This window comes from Phyllostomus discolor, chromosome 15, assembly GCF_004126475.2.
Source record: "Phyllostomus discolor isolate MPI-MPIP mPhyDis1 chromosome 15, mPhyDis1.pri.v3, whole genome shotgun sequence".
Classification (NCBI taxonomy): Eukaryota; Metazoa; Chordata; class Mammalia; order Chiroptera; family Phyllostomidae; genus Phyllostomus; species Phyllostomus discolor.
The window spans coordinates 2764677-2779127 of record NC_040917.2 but is presented as its reverse complement, the minus strand read 5'-3'; positions in this window follow the sequence as shown (position 1 = coordinate 2779127).

Genomic DNA, 14451 nt, shown 5'->3' with positions numbered 1-14451 from the left:
CATGGTCTGCAAGCCAGCGAGGAAGAAGGCAGATAGTTTTTCACTGGTGAGTGGAAATTTAGATGAAAACCCACAGCAGGTCCACCAGTATATATATATTACAAGGCTAAGTACTAAGCCCTTGCTATGGCTGGTTCAATTGATCCTATCAAAATAATACAAGGTTTGCTTTCTAACACCCACTTTGCATATAAGCAAAATGGAGCTCAGAGAGATAAGGGATATTATTAGGATACCACTAGGTGTTGGGCAGAGTCACCTGGTACCAAGGATGTGGCCAGTGGTCATGTAGTAAAAAGATGGTCTAAGATATGTTGTGGTGTGCTGACAACCGGACAAATGAACAGGTAGGTAGTCATTTTAAAAATATCTTGACATGGGTAGGCTGCTACCATGGTCATTATGAAGGTCCACTATATCATGCATGCCAAAGGGCCCTCAAGGTGACAAGCAGATGTTACTTTCACCCTAAGTTAAACAAAGAGAGACACAATGTAAATAATATTAGCAATAACCACAAAAAGTATGATGACATGTAGCTCATGTAGGAATTCAGAGTTCCTTGGGGACACCTATTTAAAGATAGAAGTGCCCAAACTGATATAATTTCTGACCTTTAAATGTGTTTTCATGAGTTAGTTGATCAAAAAGAATTCTATGATTATTCTTTTCAAGGTATTGTTTTAGCTGAGGACCAAGAGACCTCCCTGTATAAATAGTTTGTATTAACAGCATTTTCTCAGTGAGTCCACAACAAATAACCCAAATACAATGGTAAGAAAACACAGACTTAGGAATGTCACATGATTCTCAAGTTCCTTCAGGCCAGCACTGAGATGGCAATCTCAGTTTAAATGGCAATCCAATGTACCAAGGACAGAAATCTGATTGCTCTTTAAGATTTGCTCCAGTCAGTCCTAAACAGGGCATAAAGTGTATGTCCTTTTTGGGACTGAAGCCAACATTTTTCAAAAATGGCACTCGTTTCTCTTTACATTATTTTTTAAAGATTTTAAGAGAGGGAAGGAAGAGAGAGAGAGAGAGACAGAGAGACAGAGAGAGAGAGAGACAGAGAGAGAGAGAGAGAGAGACAGAGAGAGAGAGAGAAAACATCAATGTGTGGTTGCTGGGGGCGGTGGCCCACAACCCAGGCATGTGCCCTGACTGGGAATCAAACCTGCGATGCGCAGGTTTGCAGCCCATGCTCAATCCACTGAGCTATGCCAGCCAGGGCTCTCTTTACATTCTTCATATCTTTCATTGCTCCAGTTCACTGTCAGATCATCCATCTTATTAATAAACACAGTGAAGTGTTTTACACCTACTGTCTTTGCCAACATTGCATGTTCTCTTGTCTGTCCTCCTTTTTCAAATCCAGTTTCAAACTCTCCTTTTCTGGCAGAGATTATCAGTGCAGGCAAATCAGCTTGAGAAGCATCACCAATCATATTTGGAACAAAACTCTTGTGGCCAGGAGCATCTAGAATTGTGAAATGCTTCTTTTCTGTTTCAAAATAGGCACAACCCACTTCTACTATGTTACTCTTGTTTTGTTCTTCCTGATTTGTGTCTAAGGCCCAAGACAAGTACCAAGTTTCTCTGTTTTTTTCTTTAGCTTCTCTTTTATATTTCTCAAGTGTCCTTTTGTCAACAATTCCAGTAAAATACAGTCTGGCAGTACCACATTCCCTCTGAGCTACTGAAGCCAGGCCCCCCTGCCATGAAAGGAGAAGTTCTGGAGAATTTTATGCCTCCACAACTCAAAGACCATGTATGGGGAAACACACATTATGAGAACCCACTTGATTTTTTTTAAACACACTGATTTTTTTTTATTAAATGAGTTTTGATGCCTTCATTGTGGGGGTTTCGGACTTTGTAAAGGGGGAAAATCTTGGAGATTTATGAAAAACAGATAGCCCATCCCAGGAAAGTGTATGATCACATGATGTGAAAAATAAAATATCCCTGTCACTGGTAAACAGCTGACATGACTGGTATTGCTAAAACCAGAGCACATCAGTGACAATTGTGAAAGCATTGGACAACTTGACACCAGGGTAGACTGAGTTTGAAACAACCATAAATTTCAAGTGAGGCTTGATTCAAAAAGCAATTACCATCAGAGGTTGCTGGTGGCAATATCACTGAGGATTTTTCATTTCAGATTGGCTGTAATATGAAACACATGAATACATTACATATGCATATCTTTCTACCTGCAGCCCCATTTCTGGGTGAATCTCTTCAGCCAAGAAAGAGCCTGTATTAACAGCTGAATTGTGTTTTCCCAAATCACAATTTGAAGTCTAAAGGCCCATTAACTTACAGTGTGCCTATAATTGTATTGATCGTTTTTTAAAGAAATAGTGTGAAGTGAGTTCGTTTCGATGGGTCCTAATCCAATACAGGTAGTGCCTTTACCAAATGGTGATGTCACAGAGAAGCACAGAGGAAACACCTGAGAACAAGAAGTTTAAACACATTTACCTGCAAGATGAGTAAAGGGTCCTCAAGAAAAAACAGTCCAACTCACAACTTGATCTCAAAATTTGAGCTTCCAGAACTGTAAGTAAAAAAAAAAAAGTATGTTGTTTACACCCACCAACATAGCACTACATTTTGAGAGTACAAGCAAACTAATATTACTTATCAGGAGATAATTTAGGTATTTTTGGCAGAACTGCTGACACAGCAACTCAGTGGAATCAAGTTGTGTTCTAATGGCATTGTTAGATTGTGACCTGTGAAAAATGGTCTCCTTTGTGGGAATTTATGAAAATAGGTGAGCTCTCGGCTTCTGACTTTGGGGGTTTAGGGTTGTTATGTGACAGATTGCACAAAACTGCTGGAACAGCTTAATCACATCTGCCATTTTGTGTATAAATGATGCTATTAAGTGTGATAGTGGGTAAGTGAGAAGACCCAAAGGGACAATGGAGATGACTGCTACACAAACACCTTAGGAAGAGAGTTCTACAAAAACAGTAGCCAAATGCAAGATGCTTGTGGCTTGCTGAGAAGTCGAACAACATACCATTTTCTCTAATATTCCCACAAATGTGTGAAGATTGGCTGTCTACACGTCATTCAGCAGCTGGTGGTGGAGAGAATGAAGGCTCAGATTCCACTGGGAGTGGGACAGAGTGTTGTCTAGTGTGACACTCTGGGAGGGTCCCAGGGATTCCATCATCTGGAGACTGGGATGTAGGATTACCTTTGTCATCTTAAGATTTGGGCTGTACAGACCTCCTGTGCCCACTTTCACTGCTGATAGGTTCTGACTGTTGTTGTTTTGGTGTACCTGCCACCTGTCTAAGGCTACAGAGAATTTGTACCTGTCTAACTGCTCCTCCATGACTCTCCGCATGGAGTTTGTAAAGACATATTCTGATATTTAGGCCAGATAACATCAGTGAGCTGCCTGGGCATCCCTACAGAATGAAACCACACTGTAATTTATTTATTCTGATTAGGTACATAGGAGCAGCTACATAGACCTTCAGCCATAAAAGAAACAAAATGACACCTCAGTGGCTCAGAATTAAGACTGTAGGGTAGTTTGTTCTCCAGCACTCCCTTCTTATTCTGCAAGCCATGACCCCAGGTACACAACTGACAGACCCAGCAGGCCTCCAATACCTAACAAACTGCTTCTGACCAGGAAAGCCACCCTCTTCCCCTGTCATTTTCCGCACAGCACAGCATGAACAAATGGTAATGGCTGCAATGCTGCCCATGTGGGACCACAGTAATGGCCTAAGTTACCTGAGAATACTCACCACTGCATGAACAAAGTTGTTAGAGGGAAAGCAAGATTCAGTGTTTACATTGTGTGAAGCAGTTTTACTATGACCTTTCCAAAAGGAAAGGAGTTCTTTCCTGAGGAATTCTTGAGACAACTAGAAAACATTTTGTTCTCAACTCTGTTCAGTAAAGTAAGCTTGATAGGGACCTCTCTCTAGAATGTGGGTGTCTAATTACCAGAATTCTAATCTATTTTGTTCTCTTAATAAGAACATGAAAGAACTTGTTCTAAGTTGCATTAACTAGGTGCATTTTTCTAGTTAGTTTACCTGAAGGGTTCTCAGGGCTGTTGACTGCTTACCCATGATCCCTCCATTAACATACAAATGTATCAGGCACAGCATTTTCCAGATTCCTGGTAATAGAATAAGGGTCCCAGGTTTTAGAATAAGTAGCTGAATTCAAACCTGTGTTTTCTGATCATCGTAGTGCCATTGTGTTTTTTGGGTCTTTCCAGCAACCACACCTACACAGTGGGAGAGGACTGAAATTCCTTTGTAGGGACATTGTCACAGGTGTGTAACCTAAAACTGGAAACACTGTGGGCTGGTGTTACAGGTGTCTGGTGCAAAACCTCAAAGATGGAAAAATTACAAAAAAGTAAAATGTACCTTGAAATACCACTTAAAATGGCCTCAGTTTAATCAATAGAATCTTGGGGAAATCACACCACTTTGGGCAACATTTTTAGGTATTTACTTGTAAGGGGTTAACAGTAAGAAAAGTAAGATGTTACTATTTCTGCCATATAATCTTCTGTGGATTCCGGTTATACTTAGAATCACATCTTGTGCTCATGTGGGCCTATGTGGTATGAGACCTTCACAGTGGTTTCCCTATGGACTGTGCCTGCTGATATGAACATCTTTGAGTCAACACCAACTGGCTTTGAACTAGCTTCTTCACAATACAATAAACCAAAGGAATGAGAAGTTACATACATGTTTCAATTGAAAATAATATCACCCTTGCAGGGTGGCTCAGTTGGTTAGAATATCATCTTATTCATCAAAATGTTGCTGATTTGATCTCCAGTCCATGGTGGACGCTGGTGGGCAAACAAAAACCAGCCTATCAATGTTTCTCTTTACAAAGATGTATATTTCTCTCTCTGTCTGTCTCTCTCTCTCTTTCTCTCATTTTCCCTCTAAAACTCAATAAAAAATCCTTGTGTGAAGATTTATAAAATTTATTTTTTAAAGTGTCACTTTCCTCTTATTTACTACTTCAAAACAGCACCATATTTTCTACCCCCCTTTTCCAGCAGTCTCTGTTTATCTCTCTTTTATATCCTTTAAGGGGTTGGGACATTATTAGCATGTATTAGACTGTGGCCAGGCCAAGATGCTTCAAAATACCTTGTGACACAGAAGGCAGCCTCCCAAATCATAAATGACTTTGTTACAGAACAAACCTGTGGCGGGGCAAGATACTATTACTGAATGGACACCCCCTTCTCCTGGGGTCTCCTGTACTAGGTTCACCTTGCCTGCCACCAGGGAATTATGGCTTTCAATGCCAGAGTTTGATGAAAAGGAAAGGAACTGCTATTCAAAGGTGATACAGACTTAGAGTAATGACTTAATGTCTTCATTAAAATCCCAAAGTGTGGGCATGGCTAACCAGGTTCTTGGTGATCGAGACAAAGAATGGAACTAAACACAGAGTTTATGACAGAGAACATGGGAACAGGCCAACACCAAGTAGAGATTGACCTCATGGGCTGGAGGGATTCTATTCTTATAGGGTGGATCCTTCCTGGCTAGTTTTGGCGGGATTTTATTGCTCGTGTACAAGTAGTTGCATTACTTTAAAGCTACTGCACATGTGGTCTCCCATAATTTTCCTTGATTGGCCACTGAAGAAGGGGTCACACAATGTTACCAAGTGGACCTCCCCTTCTCCTGGTGTCCCCCTGTACTAGGTCCACCTTGCCCACCACCAGGGAATTTTAGCTCTCAATGTCAGAGATTGGTGAAAAGGAAAGGAAATATTTATTCAAAAGGTATACAGACTTAAGAACAGTGACTTAATGTCTTCACTAAACTCCCAAAGTTCCTTAAAACACCCACAAACACATGTAGTCCTTCCTTTCACCCTTTGCGCAGTCAGGGGTACCATATGTCAGGAAAAGAAATAGAAGTCTGTGGCCCAGGTAGCCCCTTGTTCTCCCTAGTAATCTGTTCTTGGCTGGCAGGCCTCCCATGGTTCCCAGCACCATCAGCTGGGTTGCTGCCATGTTATCCAGTTCTTGACCCAAACCCAAGTGGCACCTTCTCATGACCCACCAGCAAGAGTCCTTTCACCCCTTTCCTTCCTGCAACGTCTCTCCTGCACTCTTCCAAATTGCTAAGAGAGAGCTCAGGATGGCTGATCATCTTGCTTTCTTGTGTCCTAAGCCCCACGGTTAATGGAGCCCCAACACCATGTGGTTCCCCCAAAATCGCATGGTTCCAACTTTCGTGGCTGCCATGCCTGGATTTAAATCCCAGTGCAAATCTTCCTCTGCATCCCCATTTCTGACTCCTCCCACATTCTGCTACACTGCCAGCATTCCTGTATTTTTTCAACTTTTCTGGGCTGCCTTAGTAAGTCTGGGCAGGCATGGCCCTGTGGCATGGAGCCAACCATCTCCAAGCTCTCAGGCAAGTGCTGTAACCAGGGGAGTTGCCTACTAGTTAGGTCATGAGTCAAAGTCACTCCCATCTCCCTGGCTCAAAGCATAACCACGATTACCTAACAATCTGTGAAACCAGTCAGAAGTTATAGATATGTTAAATGACCATTCTTGTGGCTATTTGCAAAATGGCTGATATCCAGAATAACTCTCAATGGCTCTGCTCCATATGTTCCATCCCCCAGTTCAGACTTGTGGGGATGAAGATATCTCTATCTCTATCTCTATCTCTATCTCTATCTCTATATAAAAGATTTTATTTATTTTTAGAGAGGAGAGAGAGAGAGAGACATCAATGTGTGGTTGCTGGGGGTCATGACCTGCAACCCAGGCATGTACCCTGACTGAGAATCGAACCTGTGACACTTTGGTATGCCAGCCAGGGATATCTATATATTTTTAATATTTCTCTCTTTGCAGGGAGGCTGCCTGCAACCTGTTACAACTTGACCTAAAAAGGCAATGGTTAACATATGAGCAGAGCCCCAACACTGGTACACATAAAATGCTTCCTGTGTGTTAGCCGTCAGAATTATATATTTATATGTGGTTTTGAAACTGGAAAAGACACCGGCATTCCTGCCTGTCACATACCAAACCAAAAAAGCAGAGACAGGGATTGAATCTTTATGGGTGCTTTATTCAGATGGCCGGTGATCTGAGAAGATGGCAGGTTCATACTGACAGACCCAAGCAGGCTTAGGAATCCACCTACCAGTCCCACCTAGGACAGACAGATGTTTGGATAAGATTGTCGTCAGCTTATCTGGCATAACAGGATGCAGCAGTACCCAGAGGCTGACAAGGGGTACGGAGAACAATGGTCAGCAGAAATGGTGCATGGCCACTTGCTCCAGCCAATGACATCCTGACACCTCAACCCCACAGCCCAAAATGCCAGTCAGACACTAACACCCCAGTCACCCCCACCTGTGTCTTTTGCTCCTGAAAACCCTACCCCAGGGGCAATGGAGCAGAGTCTTAACCTCCCTTGGTTGGCCCCACTTTCCCCTTTTTCCTTGCTAGTAAACCCTGCTCCTTAGCTCACTGCATTCATTTGGTTTCTTGAGCAACTCCAACCTAACACATACCCTAACAGACCATCTTACACTTTCTTTCCAAGTCAGCGTTTTTATAAGAGAGAACAAAGTGCAGTGAGGGGTTTTGAAATTCAGGGAAAATTAAATTGAAAAACTGCAGTATTCTTCCCTTGGGCAGTTAGCTGTTCCTAGGTGCAGGTGGTCCTCTGTGTCTCTCCAGAACACAATGGCCCAGAGGCCTCCACTTGTCCCAAGGGGGTAATCTTTAGCAGTGGCACAGGAGGTTGGCTTTCTCTCCTAGGAGCCAGGATAGGCCTTATCTGTAGTTTCTGAAATAATAGCTTTAACATATGCATTACTTACTAGGCTTATAACTATTTACCTTAAACTAAAATTTTCCAAATCTTGAGTCCCCTATCAGTTTCCAGGTGAAAGAACCAAAGGCTGTCAGTATGTTCTCTGTGCTAGATCAAATGTGTATCCTTTATGAATTATTTGATGAAACCTCTGAGGTACTAAATTTTATCATGTTGCTTCTAGTAAATATTGCATGGGAGATACGAGGCTCAAGAGGATACAAATATTCAGAGCAGGGACTAGGGGCCTGTAATCAGAGAAACAGTGGGTGTCCCAGCTGTAAAGATGAAAAATTCTGAGGCCAAAAACAAGAATCAGTCTGAAGAATAGTGAGTGAGAATCTCCAATGTGCCTCACTGCAAAATTAGCTAATGAGGTGTCACCTGAGCAAGGTCAGTCTTCAGTCACAGTAGGAGGCTGCTAACACAGGTGTTCTTACACATTCCTCTTCTCAGATTCTGTGCTGTTGAAGGAAAAAGAGCTGAGTAAAAGATAGTTACAGGGAGAGTGTCAGGGCTGAAATGTGATGGGGAAAAATGGGGTAAATTAAAAAAAAAAACAAAGAATTTAATCATGCCTGACATCAGCTGGCAAGCAGAGAATATAAGCAGGAATGGAGTGAGTTGGGAGGCAAAGGGAGGTGTGTGGGTCTAGAATTACCTGTGAGGCACGGATTGGTGAGGTGCTGACTTCAATGGAAAGGCAGGGAGAGGTGGGTAAAAAAGAAGCAGGGCTGGTGTCAGTTGAAAATATGGAAGAGGTGGGCAGAGCTGGTATCAGTTTACATTTATTTTTATATATGATGTAAGAATGTAGACAAGTTTTACTGCATGTATACATTTTGTTTCTCTAAGACCAGTTTTTGAAAAGTCTGTCAACTCTGAAGCGTATATTTTCACCTTTTTTCCATAATTTAGTTTTCTATACAAACAAAGGTTTGATTCTGGACTCTCTATTCTGTTCCATTGATTGAAATGTCTGTGTTGTGCCAATACCTGACTATTTTGGTTTTTATAGCTTTACAGTATGTTTTGAAAACATGGAGTGTAATATGTCCAACTTTGTTCTTCTTCTCTAAGTTTATTTGGCTATTTAAGGATCTTTACGACTTCATGTAAATATTAAGGTTGTTTTATTCACTTTCAAGAAGAATGTCATTAGTACTTTGATAGTGTTTAAATGGAACAAATTAATTGTTTTGCAAAGTATTGTACTTGTAACAATTTAATCTTTCCAACATATAGGAATGATTTATCCTTCCATGTTTTGTGCTCTTTTCAATTTCTTTCTTCATTGTCCTATTATCTTGAGAGAACAGGTCTTTCACCTCTTTGTGTATGCTAATTCACATGCATTTATTTCTTTTATATGCAATTGTATGTGAGATTACTTTCTTTATTTCTCTTTTTATTGTTTATTAGTCTTTATGAACATGACAAATTTCTGCATATTTGATTTGTATTTAGCTTCTTGGTGAATTGTTTTATTAATTCTATTAATTCTGTTGGATTTTTAGGAATTTCTATATAGAATATCAATGACACTGCAAAAATGTGGCAGTTTTAATTCTTTTTTATTTAGGTGAATTTTATTTCTTTTATTCTATCATTGCTGTCTAAAAATTTCATGACTATTTTGAATAAGAGTGATGAGAATGAATATTGTTGACCTGTTTTTGATCCTAAAAATATAAGCTTTTATTTATTTCACAACTGAGTATTATATTAACTCTGAGGTTGTCATATATTGCCTTTATCAAGCTGGGATACTTTTTTCTGTATAACTTTTTTGAGAGGTTTTTAAATTAGCATTGCATCTCAAATTTGTCAAATACTTTTTCTGCATCTCTAGAATAATCGTATGGTTGTTATTTTTGGTTTGCTGATGTGATGGACCACATTAGCTGTTTTCTGAAGTTGAGTCATTCTTGCAACACTTGTGGAATTTACACTTGATCAGGGTGTATAACCATTTTAATATATGATTAAATTCTGTTTGCTAGTATTGTGTTGAGAATTTTTGCATATATGTTTATCAAGAATTTAGGCCTGTAATTCTCCTTTGTAGTACCATATTTCTATAGTTCTGATATTAAAGTAATGCTGGCATTATAAAATAAATTTGGAAGTGTACTTCCTTAATTTGTGGATTAGTTAAGAAGAATATGCACTAATTGCTTTTTAAATATTTGGCAGAATTCCCCTGTGAAGTCATCTGGTCCTGGGCTGTTTTTGTTGGGTGTTTTGATTACTGCTTCCATTTTGTTGCTAGTAATTTGTCTGTTCAGGTTATGAGATTCTTCCAGCTTTAGCCTTCAAAGAGTATAAGACCTTAAAATTTATCCATCTTATTAAATTATACAGCTAGTGGTATATAATTTTTCATGGTATCCTCCAATGATTTCCTTTGTTATTTGGTGTCAGTTGTAGTTTCTCATTGTTTTTCTGATCTTGTTTATTTGTGCTTTCTCTCCTTACTGCTTGAAGAATGTTAGTACAGGTTTTTCAAATTTATTTATCTTTTCAAAGAACCAGCCAGTAGTTTCATGAGTCTTCTTTATAGATTTTCTACTTCATTTATTATGGCACTTATTTTGTTTTATAGTTCAACTTAATTGTTTGTTGTTTCTTTTCCTAGTGTATATAAAAATAAATTCAAATGGTTTTACTGATACTTTTCTGATCTTTAAATAGGACTATTGGTTATAAAATTTCCTCTTTTAACAGCTTTTTGCTAAATTTAGGTTTTCTAAGACAATGTTTGCATTTTATTTACTAAAATGTAGTTGTTAGTTTTCTATTTGTTTCTCTTTATATTGATTGGATGTTTAGTAGCATGTTGTTTAATCTCCAAATACTTATATTTGTTCATTTTTTAAATATTTGATTTCTAGAGTCTTACCATTGTGGTAAGAAAATGTTCATAAAATCTGACAATGAATTTATTGAGTTTTTTTATCCTAGTACAAGATCTATCTTGGAAAATATTTCACATAAACTAGAGAAAAAAATGTATAACCTTCAGTTTTTTGAATCAACACTTTATAAATATCTACCAAATAACAGTGGTCTAGTGTTGCCGTTAAGTCTATTTTTTAATTAACTAAAACACAGTATTTTAAGATAAATTATTGTCCTTTAATCATCTCATACCAAATTTAACTCTCAAAAGGACACTTTGAGATAAGTGGTTTTTTTTTTTCATATTGGTATTACAGATGAGGAGAATATAAGGTATTTTCAGTCCTCCAAAGTCACAACATTTATCTGTGACATATCCAGCTTTACAACCAGGAACTGTTTCCCCAGCCATCTGTGTCCTCTAGAAGTGTAGGAATGCAATTCAAAGAGATTAAGGAGAAAGCTGAAATAGACTATGAGGAAGCCCTCATCAAGGGGTTCTCTGCAGTGTTTGTATAATGGACTCTGTGGATCTGAACTTCACAGAGTCCAGCTGCAAGTCCTTTGTGTGGCACAGGATGAAGACAGTATAGTTGGTGGTAAAAAGGCAAAAAGGAAAGACTAGCAGTTGAAATGGGGAAAAATAAGTATTGGGAGCAATTTTAGATAGGATTGGACCAAATCCAGACTGCTGCCAGAACCTTCTCACACACAATCCTATTCACTTATTTGCAATGCATGTACTGTAAAAACAAAAGACTCAAATCACTAACCTATTTATATGGTCTTGTGATCCATCTTTTAAATCCATATTTTAAAAAATGCCTGCAGCTCCAAAGAACGCTATGAAAATACTTTCTGTAACATAAGTGGTTGAGACCTCAAATGATGTGTAATTTGACTGTCTGATTATACACCTAAAACTGAAGATCAGTAGTTGTGTCTGCTTTTTTCACTGAATTACGGTAAATGTTTCAGGGAGGGCCTGCATGAATGAAGTGTATATGGCATAAAGTTGAGTCAGTGAACTGCATCCAAAAGCATGCCCATATATCTGAGTGGCCTGGGGAATGTCTGCTACCCCCAGGAATCCCTAAATAAACCACACCAAAAGCACAAACAAGGACCAAATAAATGGCATTCCAAACATTTTGGCAGTTTGATTTCCAGGTGATTTTTCTTTTCAAACTTTGAATGACCACAGGCAACTGAAGTGGAGGCAGAAGGCCACTCATGAGTGAGTGGAAATTCATAAATATGAACAACCACAGCATGTGCATCAATACAGCCAGGAAGACCCTGTAACCAGGTAAGCACCTGCCATGGCTGATCAAAATAATCCATCCAAATCTATGCAAAATATTTTTTCTACCACCAACTACTTACAGAGGCAAGTTGTGGCTCAGAGAGATGAGGGCTGACCCCCAAGAAACAACTGAGGATTGGGCAGAGTCAACATGTGATATGGGGTTGGCCAGTGCTCACCTAATGGAAAACCGATCCAGGATAGTTGGGTGCTGTTGAATGTCAAGAAGGTTAAAAGGTAGGTAGTCATGTAAACAATGTTTCTCCATGTGAAGGGTGGTACCACAGACACTACAGGCCCTTCAGCATTATGCCTTCTGGAGAGCCCTCAGTGTGCAAGCCTCATCCAGGAAGAATGTGGTATCATCTTTACAATAATTGGTATAAAAAAAGGACATAGTATATGCCACATCACAATGAGCTACCATAAGAATAAACATCTAGAAAAAACCTCAAAACATACAACCCTTCAGGGGAATGTTTGGGGGGACAGGTGTGCACAAACTGAAAGAAATTCTGAGCTACAAATGACAATTTGAGTTTAACACTGGGGGAAATTATTCAAGTATCCCCTTCAAGGCATTTTGTTAGCTGGGGAACATCTTCCATTTATGAGTAGTCTGAATAAAGAGCACTGTCCCATTGTGTTCGTAGTAAACCTGATTATAGAAGTAACAAGGTAAAGGCTTAATGATTATAAAAATGTTTTAAAAATGTTGCCTGGAAATTTCAATGGATGTTCAAGGACCTACAGACCAGAATTCAAAAACACTGTAAAGTTTGAATGAACCACATTTTCTTAAGGTCTAAGGCTTGATTTGCCTCTGACATGGAGGGATGAAAATCAGGAGAATGTCTCCTTCCCAATTTGGGGACAGTGTACCAAATGAACACACAATGAAAATGTTTAGTTCAAACTAAGACGCTATTTGTTTTAATTTAAATTACATTTTGATATGCTCATTTTAGAGATTTTAGATCATAAAAGTGGCAAATACTTTAAAAATTTCAGGAAAAGAAATAGCTCATTTGAAAGAAAAATTCTGTATGATGACCAAGAAGGAAAAATAAGTTTTGCTGGTAAAACAACTTATACATAACTCAAGTATCACTCAAACAAGTGCATATCCAAAACCATCGTATAGCATTTGATGACCTGAACACAATAGTTTCTGAAATTTTAAAAAAGTGATAAATTCAAAGTCAGCCTGAATGCAAGAAAGTAGTCACTATCAGAGAGAGTCATGGCAATTTGCCAGCTACAAATTAATCAGTTGGAATCAAGCTGTAACTATAAATATAAAAATATTTAATATGCATATCATTCTATCAGCATCTCCATTTCTGAGTGAATGTATTAGCTAAATATTAACATATAGGAGCTGAATTGAGTTTAATCATGTTGATCCCTTTGTTATGGAATGATTTATTACTGTGGCAAATGGCGTCCCTTACATAGGACATTATGAACTGAGCGCGGCCCCAGTTTCTGACCTAGAAAGTTTTTGGTCTTTGAGGTGACAAGTTGGACAGAAAACTGTAGTATACTTATTCTTATCATCTTGTTTTGTGTAGAAACCATCCTGCTAAGTGTTATAATGAACACAGCTTAGAGAAAGCCTGGAGAGACACTGGAACTGTCCTGGATGAGGTTTGCACCTAAAAGTCCTATAGAAGTCACGACAGTGAAAAGTGTTCCATAGTGTTTTTGGTATCAGCCTTCCAATATACAACCATGGTTTGCATGAATCACTTTTCTGGTATTCAACACCACCCAACACATTCTAGACCAGCTTTTCAGAAGGTGGGCACAGGCCACATTCTTCCCTCAATGTGACTATGCCAACATCCATTTTGTATCCTGGGAATATCCCCTCATCCTGTGAGACTCAGTTGTATTTCTGAAAGTGGGTGATAGAAAATAAGTCTTGTATAATCTTAGATGGAATTTATTGGACCAGCCATGGCAGGCGTTCTCTTTGGTGCTTCATCCTGCAGAATATACTGCTGGACCTGCAGTAATTGTCAATTTTATGAATTTCCAGTCCCCGTTAAAAGCAATGTGCCTCTTTCCTCTGGTCTGTGGCATTTTGAGTTTTAAACGGTACATAGAATGCAAACTTCAAACAGTTTTCTTCATTTATGTGGTCCTGATTGTGTCCTTTGCATGGCAAAATTAGGCTTTCTACAGATGTCATAAAACCCAAGGCTCACTCAGATATTTGGGATAATTTGAATGACTTTATACATACACATATATATGTGTGTGTGTATGTATGTGTGTGTGGTATAATTGTGTATATTATTTACACACACACACACACACACACACACACACACATCTATAATATATATATATATATAT